The sequence below is a fragment of the Oryctolagus cuniculus genome, chromosome 13 (genome assembly GCF_051225735.1).
Source record: "Oryctolagus cuniculus isolate XC-2025 breed Fujian yellow rabbit chromosome 13, ASM5122573v1, whole genome shotgun sequence".
Taxonomy (NCBI): domain Eukaryota; kingdom Metazoa; phylum Chordata; class Mammalia; order Lagomorpha; family Leporidae; genus Oryctolagus; species Oryctolagus cuniculus.
The window spans coordinates 70,537,178-70,555,996 of NC_142879.1; the positions used below are offsets into that span (position 1 = coordinate 70,537,178).

An 18,819-nucleotide genomic window follows, 5' to 3' on the forward strand; every position below is an offset into this window, starting at 1 on the left:
TTTTGGATAGGATTTACCAGGATTTGATTTCATCACCCCTTCAGGAGCTATTTTTTATGATTTGATCAGAGTCTCTGTTACATCATGCAATGACTTTTCTTAATAGTCCCCATGTGAGTGAAATCTAGCTTTCCCAGAGTGCATATTTTTAGAGGTGATAACTGGACAGAATTCATCTGCTTCTACCATGTACTAGATGCTAACAGCATGCAGTATAAAATGCATGGCTTCCTTCTTGCACAGCTTAAACTCTGAGTGGGATAGACAGAAATGGGAGCAGAGGAGCAGGACTTGAACTTCCTCACAAAAAGGACAACTTTTGCATTGGAATGGGAAAGACCAAAGTCGTCAACCCAGACAGAAAAAGGAGTTGTTAGAATAAGGTGTGTGGAGAGTGTTGAAGGATAGAAGTTGCTGTTGTCAGTAATGGGAAAGAGATCTGACTTGGGACATCAGAGTTGTAGTCAGTAAGTATTCACTTGTAGCAAAAGCCACCAACCTCTTAGAAACTTTATTAAAAGGACAAGAAGGCAAGGGGATTGAGGATATGGACAGGAATATGGTTGAAGTTCATGGACCATGGGTCCATTCATTGGCAGAGTCAGCATGGCTGCAAAGAGAAGGAGTGAACACAGGAGCTCATGGCATTTCTGGAGCAAATGCAGAGGCCTGGAGACTGAAAGCCTTGGATGTCAACAGGTTAAAGAAAACACAAGTGATGAGTGGTCTAGAGGGTGAGAATTCCCACCAGTGCTTAAATAGCTCTGACTACATGCTGAGCATTAGTCCAGATCCTCTGTGCACATGACTGCATCTAACTCACAGTAACCCTCTGAGACACAACTATTATCATTCACAACTTCCAAGTTCTCAAGCTAGTACATAGTGGAGGTGGGACTTGAGCCAGGAAGACTGGTATCAAGGCCCAAGATTTTCACACTTTGTTACACTGTGTCCAAGAAGTCTGTGGTCAGAATAGGATGCAGAATTTTAAAGGTAGTATAGTTCTAGGTAATCACTCATCATTGGTCATATCCGTAAGGAGAAAGTAGCTAAAGCCAACCTTGGGTGAAGATCACAGCAGGCAAGATTTGAGACACAACTGATTATCCATGTGGCTCCCAATGTCTGCTGGAATGACAACAGGACTTGGGGAGACAAGCTTGGGTACTGGAGGCTAGAAACATTCACAGGTGTGGGCAGGCATGCAGGAGGCCTGTAAATGATGAAGAGGTAAAGAAGGTGATGTAATAAGATGGACTGTATCTGAAAACCCGGGGGTTCTTCTGTGGGAGCGGAGGAGGGCCAGTTTAGAAACAGCATGGCTGGGGAAAGAACGTGGACCCCACCTTCCAGCCCTCAATGCTGAGGGGTGAGGTGGCCGTGCTCTTAAGCAACATCCAGGCTTCAGATAGGCAGGCAGATGAAGATGTTTGGAGACACTTATTTTCTATCCCGTAGAGCTCCAGGGACTTGGGGGCAACAGGACCCGAGACGAGGCTGTGTCAGAGAATGGAAGACAAGGAGGGGCCAGATGAGAGAGTGAGGGGGCCAGCGTGTTGAATGATGACTGAGAGGGATGGACTGAAACGTGGATGAGCTGGTGGCCTCTGAAGTTCCACATATAAGGTTGCACAGGCCTCGCTGTAGGCCGGGGACCAGGGCAGCCTTCTGTCCGAGGCACGGCAGTCAGCTTTCCCTTAGCCACAGCAGTCAGCTCTGAATGGGCTTACTGAGTCACACTCGCTGTCCCTCGTGAACAGGGGTGCGTCACTTTTTCTGTGGCCTGGAGCTGCTGTCTGACAGTCTGCAGGGTAGCATTTTCAATGCATAAAATAAAATGCACAGAATTACAAGGGATAGCAATTCCGGTTACAGAGACTATGACAATGTTTAAAAACAATTTTGTGATATAGAAATAGACCTACACCTTTGTTAAAAGACTACAAAAAACATCCAGCAGCTGGTCTACGGACAGTTCTAATTTCAAAGTCACAATGGGCATAAATAATACGAGGGATCTTCATAAAGTTCATGGACAATGTCTTATGAAAAAAATCAGATTACAAATTTTTGCATCAAAATAAATTTATCTGTTAGTTCCATGAACTGTGGAAGTACCCTTGAATCCTGACATGACAAGACATTTCTGGTTTAGACTGGTGACATCTCAGGTACTGCTAATGCTGAAAGAAATGCTGTATCAGTGAAGAGATAAGTGCAAATAAATATGTAGAGATTTCCTGTTTCTAAGCCACGTAAGGAACTTAAAAGTCCTAACTGTATCTGAACGGCAAATAAAGTTTGAAAAAATTGAAAAACCAACCACCGTCCATCAGAGAAGCGAGGTCACAGGGAAAACCATGGGTCCCAACATTGACACTGAAAGAGGTGGATGCTGAGAATGGCAGGAGCCAGGGGGAGAAGCCCAAAGTCAAAATCTCTGGATGGGTGTGATGGGTGGGTATTTCCCAAAGTTTTGCCTGAAGGAAAAGCAGAGAATGTTCTCAAATACACAAGAGCATGTTCTTGTTTCTTAATGAGGCCATCGAGAGGGACTTACAAACAGACCCTCACCCCCACTGGGGGTTTGTCATAGCCCAACTGACCCAAGCATACCAAAAGGCAGGTTGGAAAAGGCTGAACAAACATCCAAACAGGAATTGGAGGTGGCAGGAGTTTCAAACTTATCAGACTATGAATTCTTTCATACCCATGTTGACTATGCTGAGCGTTTAATGGAAAAAGTAAATGACATCCAAGAACAGATGAATGATGTAAACAGAGGTAGAAACCATAAAGAATCAAGAATACATGCTATAAATGAAAGAGACTACAGTGGGAAAGAAGAACGTCTGTGGGCTTTGGGTAAAGGAAATAAATATGACAACAGACGCTTCAAAAACGGAAAAGCAGGGGCCAGCACTGTGAAACAGCATGTGCAGCTGCTGCTTGCGACATTGGCATCTGCTATCAGAGCTCCAGTTCCAGTCGCTGCTGTTCCCCGCCAATGTGCCTGGGAATGCAGTGGATGAGATCCCACGTACTTGTATCCCGCCACTCACGTAGGAGACCTGGGCCCTGGCTTCTGCCTGGTCCAGCCCTGGCTATGTGGTGTGAACCAACAGACAGAACATCTCTGTCACTCTGCCTTTCAAATTTTTGGAAAAGACCGGAGAGGAAACAGAAGAGAATATCCAAACACTGGGGCCACTGCAAAAGACATAACATACATGGAATGGGAACAATAGGAGAAGAAGCAACTGAGCATGTCCCCCAAATTAACAGCAGACACAAACCACAGGTGTAAGAAGCTTGAACGCCAAGCAGAATAAATGCCAACACATGAGACCTAGGCTTAACCTATTCAAGTCAGAGAAATAAAAGAAATAGCATTGAAAGGAGCAATGACAAGAATTATTTCCCATTTCTTCTCAGAAGCTATGCAAGGCAGAAGACGGGAATGAAATAAAGTGCAGGAGGAAAATTACCACCAACCTAGAATTCTGTACCCTCTGACATTCTTCTTCTTCTTTTTTTAAGGATTTATTTATTTGAAAGTCAGAGTTAGAGAGAGGTCTTTCATCTGCTGGTCCTCTCCCCAAATGGCTGCAACGTCCAGAGCTGTGCCGATCCAAAGCCAGGAGCTTCCTCTGGGTCTCCCATGTGGGTGCAGGGGCCCAAGGACTTGGGCCATCCTCTATTGCTTTCCCAGGCCATAACAGAGAGCTGGATAGGTAGAGGAGCAGCCGGGACTAGAACCAGCACCCATATGGGATGCTGGCACTGCAGGCAGCGACTTAACCCGCTACATCACAGTGCCAGCCCCGTCATTACTCTTCTAAAGTGAAGGAGAAAGACTTTTTCAGGCAAATAAAAATGAAAGGCTTGTTGTTTGTTTTTGCTGGTAGTTTCGATTTGCAAGTTATTCAGAGAGGGAGATTTGAAAACTTGGCTATACACAAAAGAAGGATGGGCAGTGGGAAATGGAAAAACAAAGATAAAATAAAACTTGGACCAGTGCTGTGCCATAGAAAGCTAAGCCTACGCTGTAGTGCTGGCATCCCATTTGGTCACCAGTTTGAGTCCCAGCTTCACCACTTCTGATCTAGCTCCTTGCTGATGTGCCTGGGGAAAGCAGCAGAAAATGGCCCAAGTCCTTGGGCCCCTGAACAAGACAAGCGTGCAGTTCCTGGCTTTGGCCTGGCTTCACCCTGGCCACTGTGGCTGTGACCCAGTGGATGGAAGATCTGTCTCTCTGCCTTTCAAATAAATAAACCTTCAAAAGAAAAAAAAAAAAACCTTGTGTCTGTTTTATTCTTAATCTGACAGAACATCTGTTGCAAATAATAGCAACACTGTATTCAATGACATATGCTTGTGTGATTATTTGTATAAGTTGATGTGTTAGTGAAATAAATAACTGCAATGGTACAGGGGTGGGAAAGAGGAATTGGGCATATTTTACTAGAAGGTACTACCTGGGAAGCAATATAGTGTTACTCAACAGTGAGTCTGGATTTCTTGTATACTGAGAACTTTAGGGCAGCCATTGGGTGACAAAGCAAAACAGCAAACAAAGCAAAGAACATGAAATCATCAAGAATGAAATGCCCAATTAAAAGCACGAAAGATAGAAAATATGTGGAAAACGAAAGTAGGAACAGTGAATAGCAGTAACAAGTAATCAGCAGTATCAAATGTGATTATTTATATAGTTGGGTCAGTATCACTCACTAATCATAAATGGTCTACAGATCCCAACTAAAAGAGATTGTCAGAGTGGATCAGAGATTAGACCCAAATATGTGTTGCACTTGAAATGTAAAGACACATCGAGATTTAAAAGTAAAGCGATGCAGAAAGATATACCATGTTAACACTACTCCCAGGAAAGCTAGAGTAAGAAATTTCAGGGTGGACTTGAGAGCAAAAAAAAGAGCTCAGGAAGAAAGAAGCTGTCAGGGGCCGGCGCTATGGTGCAGCGGGTTAAAGCCCCAGCCTAAAGTGCCAGCATCCCATATGGGTTCAGGTTCAAGTCCCGGCTGCTCCTCTTCTGATCCAGCTCTCTGCTGTGGCCTGGGAAAGCAGTAGAAGATGGCACAAGTCCTTGGGCCTCTGCACCCGTGTGGGAGACCTGAAAGAAGCTCCTGGCTTCAGACCAGCTCAGCTCTGGCCATTGCGGTCATTTGGGGAGTGAACCAGCGGAACGGAAGACCTCTCAATCTTTCTGCCTCTCCTTTCTCTGTGTAACTCTGACTTTCAAATAAATAATTCTTTTAAAAAAAAGCTGTCATTCAAGAAGACATGTTAATCCTTGATACTGTGCACCTGACAGCAGAGCATAGAAACATGAGAAGCAAAAGCTGCGCGCTGCAGGGAACCACAGATGCATGCACTGTCATGGCTGCAGACTTCTAAAAAGCCTTGGATTGCTCTGCTGCACAGCAGAGGGAAGACTCCACCTGCTGGGGAGGAGGGAAGAAAGTAGCCCAAGACTGGACAATGCCAAAGCAAGGAGGTACACAATGGCCTTGGCAGGAAGGGAACAAAGCACACAGCCATCTCTTAGTGCACCTCTGAGATCCACCCTGCACCGAAAGGGACTGCACTCAGCAGGAGACCCCCAGAGTCCCCACTCACTCCACCTGCACTGAGGCATTTACTCCTGGAAAACCTGCAGCCCTCACAGGCCCTGAGCCAGTCTGGGAAGCTGCTGCATTGCCACAGCACTGTGCTAAGCCAGAGAAAGAGTCCAGCCCACACTGTGCCCTCCCCTCACTCAGGGCCCTGTGAAGTGGCTGCTCCCAGCATCCCCACACACCCAGCCCCGTGAGCCAGCCAGGAGCTCCCTGTCCATCTTCCCACATCATACCCTGAATGGCTCAGCCTGCAGAGGCCCCAGAACACAGTTGGATGGACCCTCCCCTCCCTGCTCCCTCATAGCAGTGTGTTGGGGGGGGGGGCGGGGATCTGCCTACCAAGGCCCTCAGGAAGCAACTGGGTGGCTCCACCCACCCTCCTAGGGCCTCAAGAAGCAATACAGCTGCTCATTCTCAGAAGCTCAGCCTTACGAAGGCGATGTCTGGCCTCACCTGCCCACCTGCCCATGCTCTGCCCCCGGAAAGCAGCTGGGCAAACCTTCCTGAGCAGTCAGCCCCCAGGGGCCTGGTGAAGTTCCCTGTGCAGACCCTGACAGGTGCATGACTCTGGGATTGGCATTCTGTGCTGCACCTACCCAGGCCCCCCACGGTGGCCCCACCCTCCCATGCCCATGGAAACGGATGGGTGGCCTACATTCATAGCTGGTGCACTGTGCCCAGAGCCATCCGTGAGCCGCATCCCAGCTACCAGTGCAATCCCCACAGCCCCTGCATGTTAGGCTACTGAGATACAAATATCATCTACATTGATGATAGCTCAACAAGTCACACAGAAGCTACCCTAAAGTGCCCATGCAGCACATCCAACCACCACCCTGGGACACATCACCAGCAGAAAATCTCCTGCTACAAAAGTCACACTATAATATCAGTGTGAAGCAGCTAGCATGCCAGATGGACAAAAACCAACATAAGGATACAAGAAATATGAAAAAACTGGACTACAAAGAAATAGAAATCAATTTCCTGACAAAGAATTCAGAAGAGTAATTGTAGAGGGCCACTGCTATTGCATAGTAGGCCAAGCCTCTGCCTGCAGCACTGGCATCCCATAAGGGCGCCTATTCAAGTCCCAGGTGCTGCTCTTCCAATCCAGCTCTCTGCTGATGGCCTGGGAAAACAGTGGAAGATGGCCCACGTGCTTGGGCCCCTGCACCCACATGGGAGACCCAGAAGAAGGTCCTGGCTTCAGATCAGCCTACCTGTGGCCTCCTGGGGAGTGACCCAGTAGATAGAAGACCTCTCTGTCTCTCCCTCTCTCTCTAACTCTGCCTCTCAAATAATAAAATCTTAAAAAAAAAAAAACTTGTAAGGAAACTATGAGATACAAGAGAATATAGATAAACAATTCCGTAAAATTAGGACAATGATATGAAAAGTTCAACAAAAAGACCATAAAAAAGAACTAATCAGAAATCTTGGAGCTAAATAACTCAATAAATAAAATTAAGAACACACTTAGGAACCTCAACAGAAGAACTTAGTAGGAAGGAGGACTTTCTAAGCTTGAAGGCATGTCTCTTGAAATAATCAAACAGACCAAAATCTTTTTGAAAGGAGGAAGTAAGCCTTTGAGACTTAAGGGACATCGTTAAGCAAACAACCCATTCACATTGTGGGTGTCTCAGAGTGAGAAGAAAGGGGTCAGGATAGAAAATGTATTCAATAAAATAATCGCTAAATGTTTCCATGTCTTGGGGAAGATATGGACATCTCACATCAGGATGCTCAAAGTACCCTGTAATAGATTTGACAAAAAAAAAAATCCCCTTTGAGGCATATTATAGTCAAAATGTCAAAAACAAAAGACACAGGGAGGATTCTAGAATCTAAGTAGATTTTAGAGTAACTTAGCAAGAGAACCGAGGGAATCCCCAATAGATTCATGGCACATTTCTCAGCAGAAAATTTACAGGCCCGGAGAGGAAAAGGGTGACCTAGTCAAAATCCTCAAAGAAAAGAAAGCCAGTTGAGAATACTGTACTAAGAAAAATCTGTCCTGCAGAATGACGGAGAAATAAAAACTTTCCACAAGCAAAAACTGAAGAAGCGCATCACGACCAGGACGACCCTTCAGGAACTGGTTAAGGGAGCCCTGCATTAGAAGCAAACGGTGACACCTGCCATCATGAAAATGTACAAGTGTCAGCAGTAGAGCAGACACACAAAAAGAGAAACTCTACAAAAAGCCACCAAACCACAACCTGAAGAAGAGAGCCAGAACAAAGGATATTAAAAAATCAGAGTATACCTTTACTTATTAATAACCTTTAATGTAAATTGATTAGAATCTCCAATTAAAATATGTGAACTAGTTGAACAGATTTTTAAAAAGACCCAAGGATACAGTGCCTACAAGAAACTTAATTCACCAATAAAGACACACATAGATGGAAAGGGATGGGAAAAGATACACCATGTAAACAGAACCCGAATGTGAGCAGGAGCAGCTACAACGGTATCAGAAAAAATAGGCTTTAATTCAAGAATTGTGAAAAGAGGTGGCCATATAATGATGAAGTGTTCAATTCAACAAGAGGAATTAAATTTGCATATGTGTGTGTGTATATATATATATACACATCCAATGCTGAAACACACAATTTTAAAAAAACATCTAAAGAGAGTAAAGTCCAATCATTGTGGGGAACTTCAACACTCTACTTTCACCAATGGGCAAATCATCCACAAAAATAAAATCAACAAACATCACAGTTAAACTATACTACAGACCAAATTGACCTAACAGGTATTTGCAGACCAAATAGCTGCAGAACACTCACTTCTCTCTTCATCCAGGATAGTCCACATGCTAGGCCATAAAGCAAGTCTCAGGGAAAAAGTTTCTTAAAAAATGTTGAAATCATAACATGTATCTCCTCTGACCACAACAGGGTAAAACCAGAGCTCAACACGGGGAACCTTGAAAATCGTACAAAAATTTGGAAATTAAACAACATTCTCTTGAATGGCCAACGGGTAAATAAAGAAATCAAAAAGGATATCAATTTCTTGGAGGAAATACAAGTTAAAATACATCAAGCCAACACCTATGAGATACAAATAAAGCAGTACTAAGAATAAAGTTGATGGGCTGCTGCTGTGGAATAGCGGGTAAACTGCTGCCTATGGTGCCGGCATCCCTTATGGGTATCAGTTCGAGTCCTGGCTGTTCCACTTCCATTCCAGCTGCCTACTAATGTGCCTGGGAGGGCAGTGGAAGATGGCCTACATGCTTGTGTCCCTGCACCCATGTGGGAGACTTGGAGGAGGCTCCTACCTCCTGGCTTAGGACCAGCCTAGCTCCAGTCATTGCAGCCACCTGGGGAATGACCCAGCAGATGAAGATTCTCTCTCTGCCCCTTCCCTCCTCTCTCCCTCTCTCTGTAACTCTGCCTTTTGAATAATATAAATCTTTTTTTTTAAAAAAAAGTTTACAGCAGTAAATGCCTCAAAAAAATAAAAAGACCTCAAATAAAGAACCAATGATACAAACTAAATCCAGTTCTTGGAAGGAAAGAAAGAACAATGACAAGGACAGACATAAATGTCAGACACTTAAAGAAAAAAAAAAGCAATGAAATAAAGAATTATTTGATGAGATAAATTGACAAATTTTAGGTAGACTAACCAAGAAAGAGAGAGGAGGCAAAATCGGATGAAAAAGGAGCCATAACAACAGACACTGTGGAAATACAAAGGATCATTAAGGACTATTAGAAATTATATGCCAGGCCGGCACCATGGCTCAATAGGCTAATCCTCCGCCTTGCGGCACCGGCACACCAGGTTCTAGTCCCGGTCGGGGCGCTGGATTCTGTCCCGGTTGCCTCTCTTCCAGGCCAGCTCTCTGCTGTGGCCAGGGAGTGCAGTGGAGGATGGCCCAAGTGCTTGGGCCCTGCACCCCATGGGAGACCAGGATAAGTACCTGGCTCCTGCCTTCGGATCAGTGCGATGCACCAGCCGCAGCGTGCTAGCCACGGCGGCCATTGGAGGGTGAACCAACGGTAAAAGGAAGACCTTTCTCTCTGTACCTCTCTCTCACTGTCCACTCTGCCTGTCAAAAATAATTTAAAAAAATGCCAACAAATTAGAAAACCTGTAAGAAAGTTATGTAACTATACACATGTATAATTTATCAAACTTGAACCAAAGGACATTGAAAAACATAAGACTGATAACAAGTATTAAGACTGAGTCAGCAATAAAAAGTCTCCCAATAAAGAAAAGCCTATGACTGAATAGGGCTTTGCTTTTACCCAACTTTTAAGGAAAGAATGAATGTCAGACGTTCTTTGCAAACTATTTCAAAGTATTGAAAGGGAGGAAACCCTTCCAAACTCATTCTATGAGGCCAGCATTGCCCTGATGCCAAAGCCAAGCAAGAATACAACAAAAAACTATCAACTTCTCTGATGAACACAGACACAAAAATCTTCAACAGACTACTAGCAAATTGAGTCCAAAAGGATGGATGGAAAAATTTCTGAAACTAGTGATTGTATCAAGATTTCAGCAAAGTTAATATAAAAGCCAATCACCTTTCAATATGCAAGGAACAAATTGAATTTGAGTCATCGTGTACACTGGCATTCCCTAGAAGTGACATACTTAGCTATAATCTAACAATATATAATATCAATATGAGGAAAATTATAAAACCCCGAAAAAGGTATCAAAAAAATAAGAGTGGAGAGATTCTGTGTTCACGGATAGGGAGATTTGATATTGTCAGGATGTCAGCTCTTCTCACCTTGATCAATAGAGCCAGTGTAATCTCAATCTGAATGTAAGTACTTTTTCTGTGGGCATTGATTCTAAGAATTATATAAGGAGGCCAAAGACCAAGAATAGCCAACACAACCTTGAAGGCCAAGAACCTTCAAGTTGTGACTATCTTCACAACTTACTCTAAAGGTACAGTAATCAAGACAGCATGGTATTGGCAAAAATGATAATAAAAGACAAAGACTTAGAATAGGGAATCCATAAACAGACCCAAATTTCAAATTATCTTTGACAAAGAAACAAAAGCCAGCACTAAAGCAAAAATAGTGCTTTCAACAAATGCTCTGGGAAAACTGGATATCATCATGCAAAAAGACAAGGACACAGACTTTATTCTGCCTTTCAAAACCTTTAACTCAAGATGGACCACAGAGCCAAGTGTAAAACTCAGATCTGTGAACCTCCTAGAAGGTAACAGAAGAAAATCTAGAGGACCTTAGGTATGGCAATGACTTTAAAGATAACATTCCAAAGGCACAATCCATGAAAAAAAAATTGATACAGTGTATTTTATTTAAAATTAAAAACCTCTACTTTGCTAAAGATGGTGTCAAGAAAATGACAAAGCAAACCACAGACTGGGAGAAACTCTTTGCACATCTAAAATGTACAAAGAACTTTGAAAACTGAAGAATAAGAAAATGAACAATCTGGTTTAAAAACAGGCAAAAGATCTGAAGACATCTCAAGTTACACTAATGGCAAATAAGCATATGAAAAGATGTTCAACATGGTGTCATTAGCAAAATGCAAATTAAAACAACTATGAGACACTACTGCGCACCTATCAAAATGGCCAATTTCCAGAACACTGAGAACAACCAAATGTTGGTGACAATGTGGAGCAAAGAAATTCTCATTCATTGCAGGTGGAAAAGCAAAATGGTACAGCCACTATGAAGTACTGGTTAGAGTGAATGTGTGTGTGTATTTGAAAGAGTTACAGGGAGGGAGAGACAGAGAGATCTTCCATCTGCTGGTTCATTCCCCAGATGACCACAATGGCCCACGCTGGGCCAGGCCAAAGCCAGGAGCCTCATCCTGAGTCTCCCACACAGGCCCAGACATTTGGGCCGTCTTCTGGTGCCTCTCCCAGGTGCATTGGCAGGGAGCTGGATTGGAAGTGAAGCAGCCGGGACCTGAACCCAAACCCATAAGGGATGCCAGCATCACAAGTGGTAGTTTTAGCCACTGTGCTACAACACTGGTCCCAGGTTAGTAGATTTTTAACAAAACTAAAATACTCTTGCTATGGGATCCCAGAATCGTGTTCTCTGGTATTTACCTAAATGAACTGAAAACTAATGTGTAACAGAAACCTGCACATGGACAGTTACAGAAAATATATTCATAATTGGCAAAACTTGGAAGCAATTGAGAAATCCTTCAATAAGGTGAATAGATACATAAGCCACAGCACACCTAGAGAATGGCATATTATTTATTGTTGAAAAAAAAAATGAACTCTCAAGCCATGAAAAGACATGGCAGAAAGTTAGATGCCTATCGGACTGTGACAGAAGCCAATCTAATATGGCTACGCACTGTATGCTTCCAACTACATGATATTCTAGAGAAGGCAGAAACCACTGAGACGGTAACAAGACCCAGGGCTGGAGAAGCGAGGGATTCATAGGCAGAGGATTTGGGAGGCACTGAGAATACTCTGTGTGATACTGCAATGGTGCACACATGCCAGTATGCATTTGGCAAACCCCATGGAATATTCAACACCCAGGGTGGATGCTAATGCACATTGTGGACCTTGGATGATGATGGGGTGGCAATGCAGACTCCTCTGCTGTAGCAAATCCACCACTATAGCTGGATTTCCTAGGGGTGGGGTGGGTGCTGGGCCGTGTGTGGAAATATGGGAACTCTGTCCCTTCTGCTCAGTTTTGTTGTGGAGCTAAAACTGATCTTTTTTTTTTTTTTTTAATTTGAAAGAGAGAGATCCATCTTGCATCCATTGGCTCACTCCCCAAATGGCCACAACAGCCAGGTTTGGGCCAGGCCAAAACCAGGAGCCTGGAACTCCATCTAGGCCTCCCACATGGGTGGCAGGGGCCCAACCACTTGGGCCATCTGCTGCTCTCCCAGGATATTAGCAGGGGCTGGATCACAAGTGGAGCAGCAGGGACTTGAACCTGAGCTCATATGGGATGCCAGAGTTACAGGTAGCAGCTTAACCTGATGTGCCACAACACCAGCCCTTGAGTTCATTAATTGCTAAAAAGGTGTAATGTTTTCCTACCTATATCCACAGAGCCTCTGAATTCCTCTGGGAGGTGGGGAGCCCTGTTACAGGCCACACACCCAGGACCTAATGCTTGAATTGAGAACAGTTTAGGATTTCTGGCTTTCTTTGCTGTGCTGATCACAGTTCTGTTAGAGGTAATACTAGTTATTCTAGGAATTTTAAGGAGCAAATAGTTTAACAGAGAGAGGCGTTTGGTCTTGGCAAAATTGTTGAAAGGGCAGGAGGAGCTGGTTTGAGGCTGACCTGCAGCAGTGACTCTCAGCAAACCACAGACCCAGCCCACCAAGGGAGCAGCCACCTCTGCCAAAAAGCAGCCAGAGAAAAAGCTGAAGAGCTGCGGCTGGTCCAGCAGCGAGCTAACCTCCACCTCCCCTCTGTCAATCACGTGTGAGATTGGTGGCCTCTAGATCCAACCGGAAGGGCATCTGGGAAGTGTCATTCTTCCCATCCTCTGACGTAAACAATGTGAACCCAGAAAGAGGTGGAGTCCTATTCCACCAGCTCTGCCGTACACTTTAAATCTTTCATTCAAACCCACTAGTCTGGGGCGAGCCCTCATGTCACCAGGCCCCCAGCTCTGGGCAGCCTTCTTCCCCATGTAGGAACACCTGGTTTCACCCTTTGCCTTCTCATGCCCTGAGCTGCTGGGGACGACAGGCCAGGAGGGCCTGAGCCAGGCTCGGCTGACCCTGGAACCTGACTGAGCTTTCATGGCCCTCCCTGATCTGGACCAGGCACAGAGGCGTGGGAGAGTCCCTCACACCCTCACTGTGGGACTTCTGCAGAGGACCGGTGCACTGCAGACAGCAGCTCATGCCTTAAGGCAGTCTGGAGACTTTACAGTCCCAGGGCGAGGCAGGGGCATTGGGTGTGGGAGCACCTGCGAGGGTCCTGCCCTGAGCCCTGTGCAGTCTGGCCTGGTGCTAAGAAGCTGAAGCAGAACCCTGCAGAGCAGAAGACCGCCACCCCGGGATACAGCCAGGCCCAGGTGGGGCTCACCCTGGGGGTTCCCTCTGCAAGGGCATTCAGCCCAAGGACCCGCTGCCCACCCGAGGCTCTGCAGCTCAGGGTCAGGGGCCGGGGTAGGCTGTGGCCCCTGCTAAAGCGAGTGGTGGACACTGGTGACAAGATAAACCTTCAGATTTGCAAAGTGGGGACCCTCAGGCAGGCCTGGAAAAGAAAGCAAATGAATACTGAGAATGAGCAAGCAAGAGGCACCTGGAGAAGGCGTTCCTGGGCTGCCCGAGACCCACGCTGCAGCCGATGAACCTTGTCACCGGTGGTGAGGGCTGCAGGGGGACACGGCCCAGTGTGGCTCTGTAACCAGTGCCAGAGCAACAAGCGATCATGCATGGACTGTTCCCAAGGAGAGGCTGCCAGATCGCCCTTCCCAGGGGGATCCCTTTAGGTACCCCAGGTTCATAGCAGCCCTTGTTTTGCTACGCTGCATGCCCTGGTCCCCCTGGACTCTCTGAAGTCCCAGTCTTCAGCCCCTCCTTTGCTCTGCACCCCATACATCCTTTGGAGCAGGGTTTCTCGCCCTTGGCACAGCTGACGTTTGAGGATGGATGATTCTTGGTCCTGTGTGTTGCGGGAAGGTTGCTAGCATCTCTGGTCTCTACCTGCTGAGCGTCATCCCCCATGGATGACAGCCCAGTGTGTCTCCAAACGCCACCACTTGGCCCCCTGAGGAATGGCGTATATTCTCCTTCCCTCTTGAACTTTTGCCCTAGAACACGGTGTCAGCCGTCAGCCCGATGAGAGCAGCCACTGTTTGCTCTGGCAGGTGACAGTCACACAAGGAAGACTCTTCTGCACATTCCCACCTGACATCCCAGTTCCCCTGATGCCACAGGAGCTGGTTGCCAAGAACCCACAGAAACAATCCATCAGGGGGAACCTGCGTTCCTGTCACAGGAAGAGAAGAGCTTCCGTCACTCAGGGTTCATCAACAGAAACTAGGTCCTATTTCCCGACAAAGCGGCATCTCAAATTGCTTTCATGACATAAAAGCATTTTGAAAGCACTTTGCAAGTCGAGGGTCCTCTTATCACCGCATAGAACAGAAACAAATACGTGGAACTGTTACATCTCAGAGGAATCTGACAATTGCTTTCACCAGACAACTCTTTTTTAAGACTTATTTATGTATTTGAAAGGCAGAGTTACAGAGAGGCAGAGAAAGAGAGAGGTCTTCCATCCGCTGGTTCACTTCCCAGATGGCTACAATGGCCGGAGCTGTACCGATCTGAAGCCAGGAGCCAGGAGCCTCTTCCGGGTCTCCCACATTGGCAAAGGGGCCCAAGGACTTGGGCCATCTTCTACTGCTTTGCTAGACCATAGCAGAGAGCTGGATCGGAAGTGGAGCAGCTGGGATTTGAACCAGAGCCCATATGGGATGGTGGCACTGCAGGCAGCAGCTTTACCTGCTAGGCCACAGTGCCTGCCCCCTGTAAGACAACTGTTATAAAAAGCTCCTAGGCCTGTGTGTTGACAAGGATTTGACTTAAGTGGGGCCTTCACCTCACTAATGTATCCCACCTTGGACATCAAGGGCTGCAGAGAAATTGCTCAGAAAACTGCAGAGGGAAAAAAAATCATTCCACGCTCTTTCTTTGCATGTGTTGTAGTCTTGACGGCATTCTAGCCTGTGCCTGGGACTTCTTGAACCTTTGTCTTTCCAAGATTTTGACTCTCCCAGATCTTTAAGAGAAAATCCAGTTTAGGTTTGGCATAGATGAGAGCTGGACACGGTTCCCCGTGGCACCGGCTGACAAAGCCTTGGTTCCACGGCTGTCAGAATGTCTCTTCTAATCTCAGAGCGTGTCTAGATTAAGTTTTATTTGAACACTGTGGCTATGGCATTTACTCAGCTGTGTCTTAACATGCTGAGGCCCTGGGTGTGCACACCTGCATTCCTTGACATCTTCCATAGGCCCCTGCATGCCTTGAGGTTAGAAGGAAATTAGATCTTTACTTATGACTTGGCAATGTTTGCATCCTGCAGAACTCCGGGGCCTCTGTCTCCATTGCGGTTCCTTTTCTGGACTGTGTGTGTAGTCTGAGACAGACAGAACCTACACATCTTGTTAGTGCTTTTGAAATGCAGCGTGAATTTCACTTTGAAATTGAATTAAAAAAAGTTTCTGCTCCAGATAATCTTAATGGGGTCCATGGGATTCTAATGAGGTTCAAATTGTCTTAAATAGGTTTAGCATGCTTGTATTAGTTGGGGAATGAGATGTCATCCCTTTGGAGTTGTTTTTAGACCAAACAGTATGCATTAGAGAATTCACCCCTAAGCTTCCACGTTATTCTTTATTTGTGTAGCAGATGAGATGTTGGTTATGTTAAAAAGAATCCTTTGCCATTTTGTAGCATGGCTGACCTGGTTTCTCTTAAGAGATGGATGGCTTCTTCAAGAAAGTAGGGAGAAGACAGCATAAAAGATACTCAGGACCGGAAGCAACCAACGGACCGTCTAGCTGCATCTCATGTGAATCATGATTTAAACAACTCAAGTCAGACAGCCCTTTACACCTATCAGTTCTCCCAACTGCAGATCAGAAATACTTGAGGAAAAGTGCATCTTTATGATCATGTTCAGCTTTGGGTCAATATTCCCTAAACAATCCAATGACTACTTCGACTGCATTTGCATCATGCTGCTTATAACCTGGAGAGGATTTCAATTACACGGGAGGAAGTGCATCAAGTCACATGCACATACTTGCACTATACCGTTTTACAGAAAGGACCAGGGCACCTGTGGTTTGGTGTCTCCTACGGATTGGTTCCAGGAACCCCCCCAGATGTCAAGGGACACCCACATAAAAAAAGATAGCAGTGAAGCAGTTATGCGGGTGTTACGTAATCCTGAATGATCCTTTATTTTAAATGTGATAATGGCATGGTGGTTTTGCTTTTTCAGAATGCCCTTATTAGATAGAGAAGCATCCTGGATTTCCTTAAAAGTACTGTAGCAAAAGATAGGTGAGGAAGGGCCAGTGGGTAGACTAATCAGGAGAGCAAAATGCTAGGAACTGCCTAAGGTTGGTGGTGAGAGCTTTATAGTGGTTCCTCATCCTGGTCTTGCTACTTTGATGTGTTTGGAAATTTCCCCAATGAAAAGAGTTTTAAAGATACTATTTTCTGGATGGATGGAAAACAGGAGCCAGCAAATACCAATTCCATCAGCTGATATAGGAAAAAAAATAAGACCTGGAGACCTCTTGCTTTGTAGCTAATACTGATCTTAATCTTAAAACACTAGTTTTTTTTAATAGAACTGAAGCTGTTTTGGGGGTAGGAGCTATGTTTTATTCATCTTTCTCATGCCCTCAGTGTTAAATATTCCCTGAGTATACTTCATGTGTTTTGTTTGTAGGGGGATAAATACTTGTGATTTCAAGGTGTGCATGATGAGTTGACCCTCAGTGCAGTACTCTGTCATTTCCAGTCCTGCCTAGTCCATGTCCTGAAGGCTGTTTTGCCTGCTAACTGTAGGGCCAAACATGTTTTTACGTGTTTACGTGACATATCTGTATAAGCCTTTGTGTCCCTTTGCTTTCAACGTATTTGTGTATTTCAGGCCCATTTCTTGAAAATAAATTTTCTACCCAGTTTGATAATCTGCTTATTAGTGGCCAATCCATTCATACTGAATAGCTGGGTTTGATCTACCATCTTGCTATTTGCTGTTTTCTATTTGTCCCATCTGTTATTTCACCTTTGTTCCTGCCTGAATAGACAAGCAAGATATGCACCTGGGAAAGTAGGCTCTCTCTCCAAATAGAGAGATGCAGAATTCCAGGAAGCATCATTAAAATCATATTCCTGGAAAACAGTGCTCTGCAGGGCACAAACCCAAAGCATTACAAACTTGCCCGTTTCTCACTGGACCTCACAGCTAAGACCACAGTTCAGCCACTTCAGATAGAAACAAGTTTAAATACCTAGCTTTCTATCCCCCTCCTGTACTGCTTAAGAGTTACATCAAGTTCTTAGGTCCAGGATTGGATGATCACTGCCAGTTATACACAACCCGGTACTTGGAGTAGAGACCAACTCGTTATCACGAAATCAGAGCTGTGTTCACACTCCACCTGTGTTCCCCAGGCTATCCCATGTCTGGGATTCTGCTCCTGACTGCCCAGCTGTTTCCACCCCAGCCAGGACCCTAGTCCCCATCCAGAAATAGCACTGTCCTGTACTCCAGCTGGGTCGCCAAGTGGCCAGCTGTCCTCTGCTCCTGCCCAACCTCTCCTCTTGGACATAGCACCTCAGCCAGCCAGGCTACACCTACAGATCCTGCCCCTGCAGCTGAGCCAGGCCTCCCAAATCCTGCCCCAGCTGCTCTGCTCCTTCGCCCACCTTGGAGTTCCCCGCTCTTTGCCTGTGCTCCGCTGCCTCCTATGCAAAGTTGGAGCTGTAACATCCCAAAGTGGGCACCGCAACAGGATGGATTGGAGAAGGTCTTGAGCAGTCAACTTAGGAGGGGTCTGGAAAAATCTGTGAGAAATGATCCAGGGAGCTGGAGTGTTTGCTGTGGAATAGAGAGGACTGAGGGAAGACACAATGGTTATGTTCAAGCCTTTGGCATGTGACCTTGAGAAAGAGGAAATGGGTTTATTCTGCATGAACCCACAGGCAAGAGGTAAAACTACCTATATTTTGTTAAGACACCTTTTGTTGAATTTACCTTTGGGATAGGCCACTGTGCTTACGAACAAAAGGAACCAACATGGGTTGGACCCCGGGCGTGGTCAGAGTGTTTTGTTGCAGGGGTGCAGAGGGAGATTCCAGGGGAGGATGTGCAGAGCTACAGATGCCTTCACCAGAAGAGAAGCTACCTCTGTAGCCTTGAAAAAGGATTCAACAGGCCTGGACTTGGAATCATTCTTGATTAAGATTGGATTTTAGGCTGGTGCTGCGGCTCACTAGGCTAATCCTCCGCCTTGCGGCACCGGCACACCAGGTTCTAGTCCCGGTTGCCCCTCTCCCAGGCCAGCTCTCTGCTATGGCCAGGGAGTGCAGTGGAGGATGGCCCAGGTGCTTGGGCCCTGCACCCCATGGGAGACCAGGGGAAGCACCTGGCTCCTGCCATCA

At 45.8% G+C, this 18,819-nt stretch overlaps 1 protein-coding gene across 1 annotated transcript in view; it reads left to right on the top strand.

Moving 5' to 3' along the window:
* CCDC3 (coiled-coil domain containing 3) overlaps positions 1-18,819 on the top strand; it is a 121,305-nt gene that overhangs the window by 75,776 nt on the left and 26,710 nt on the right. The window lies entirely within an intron of this gene.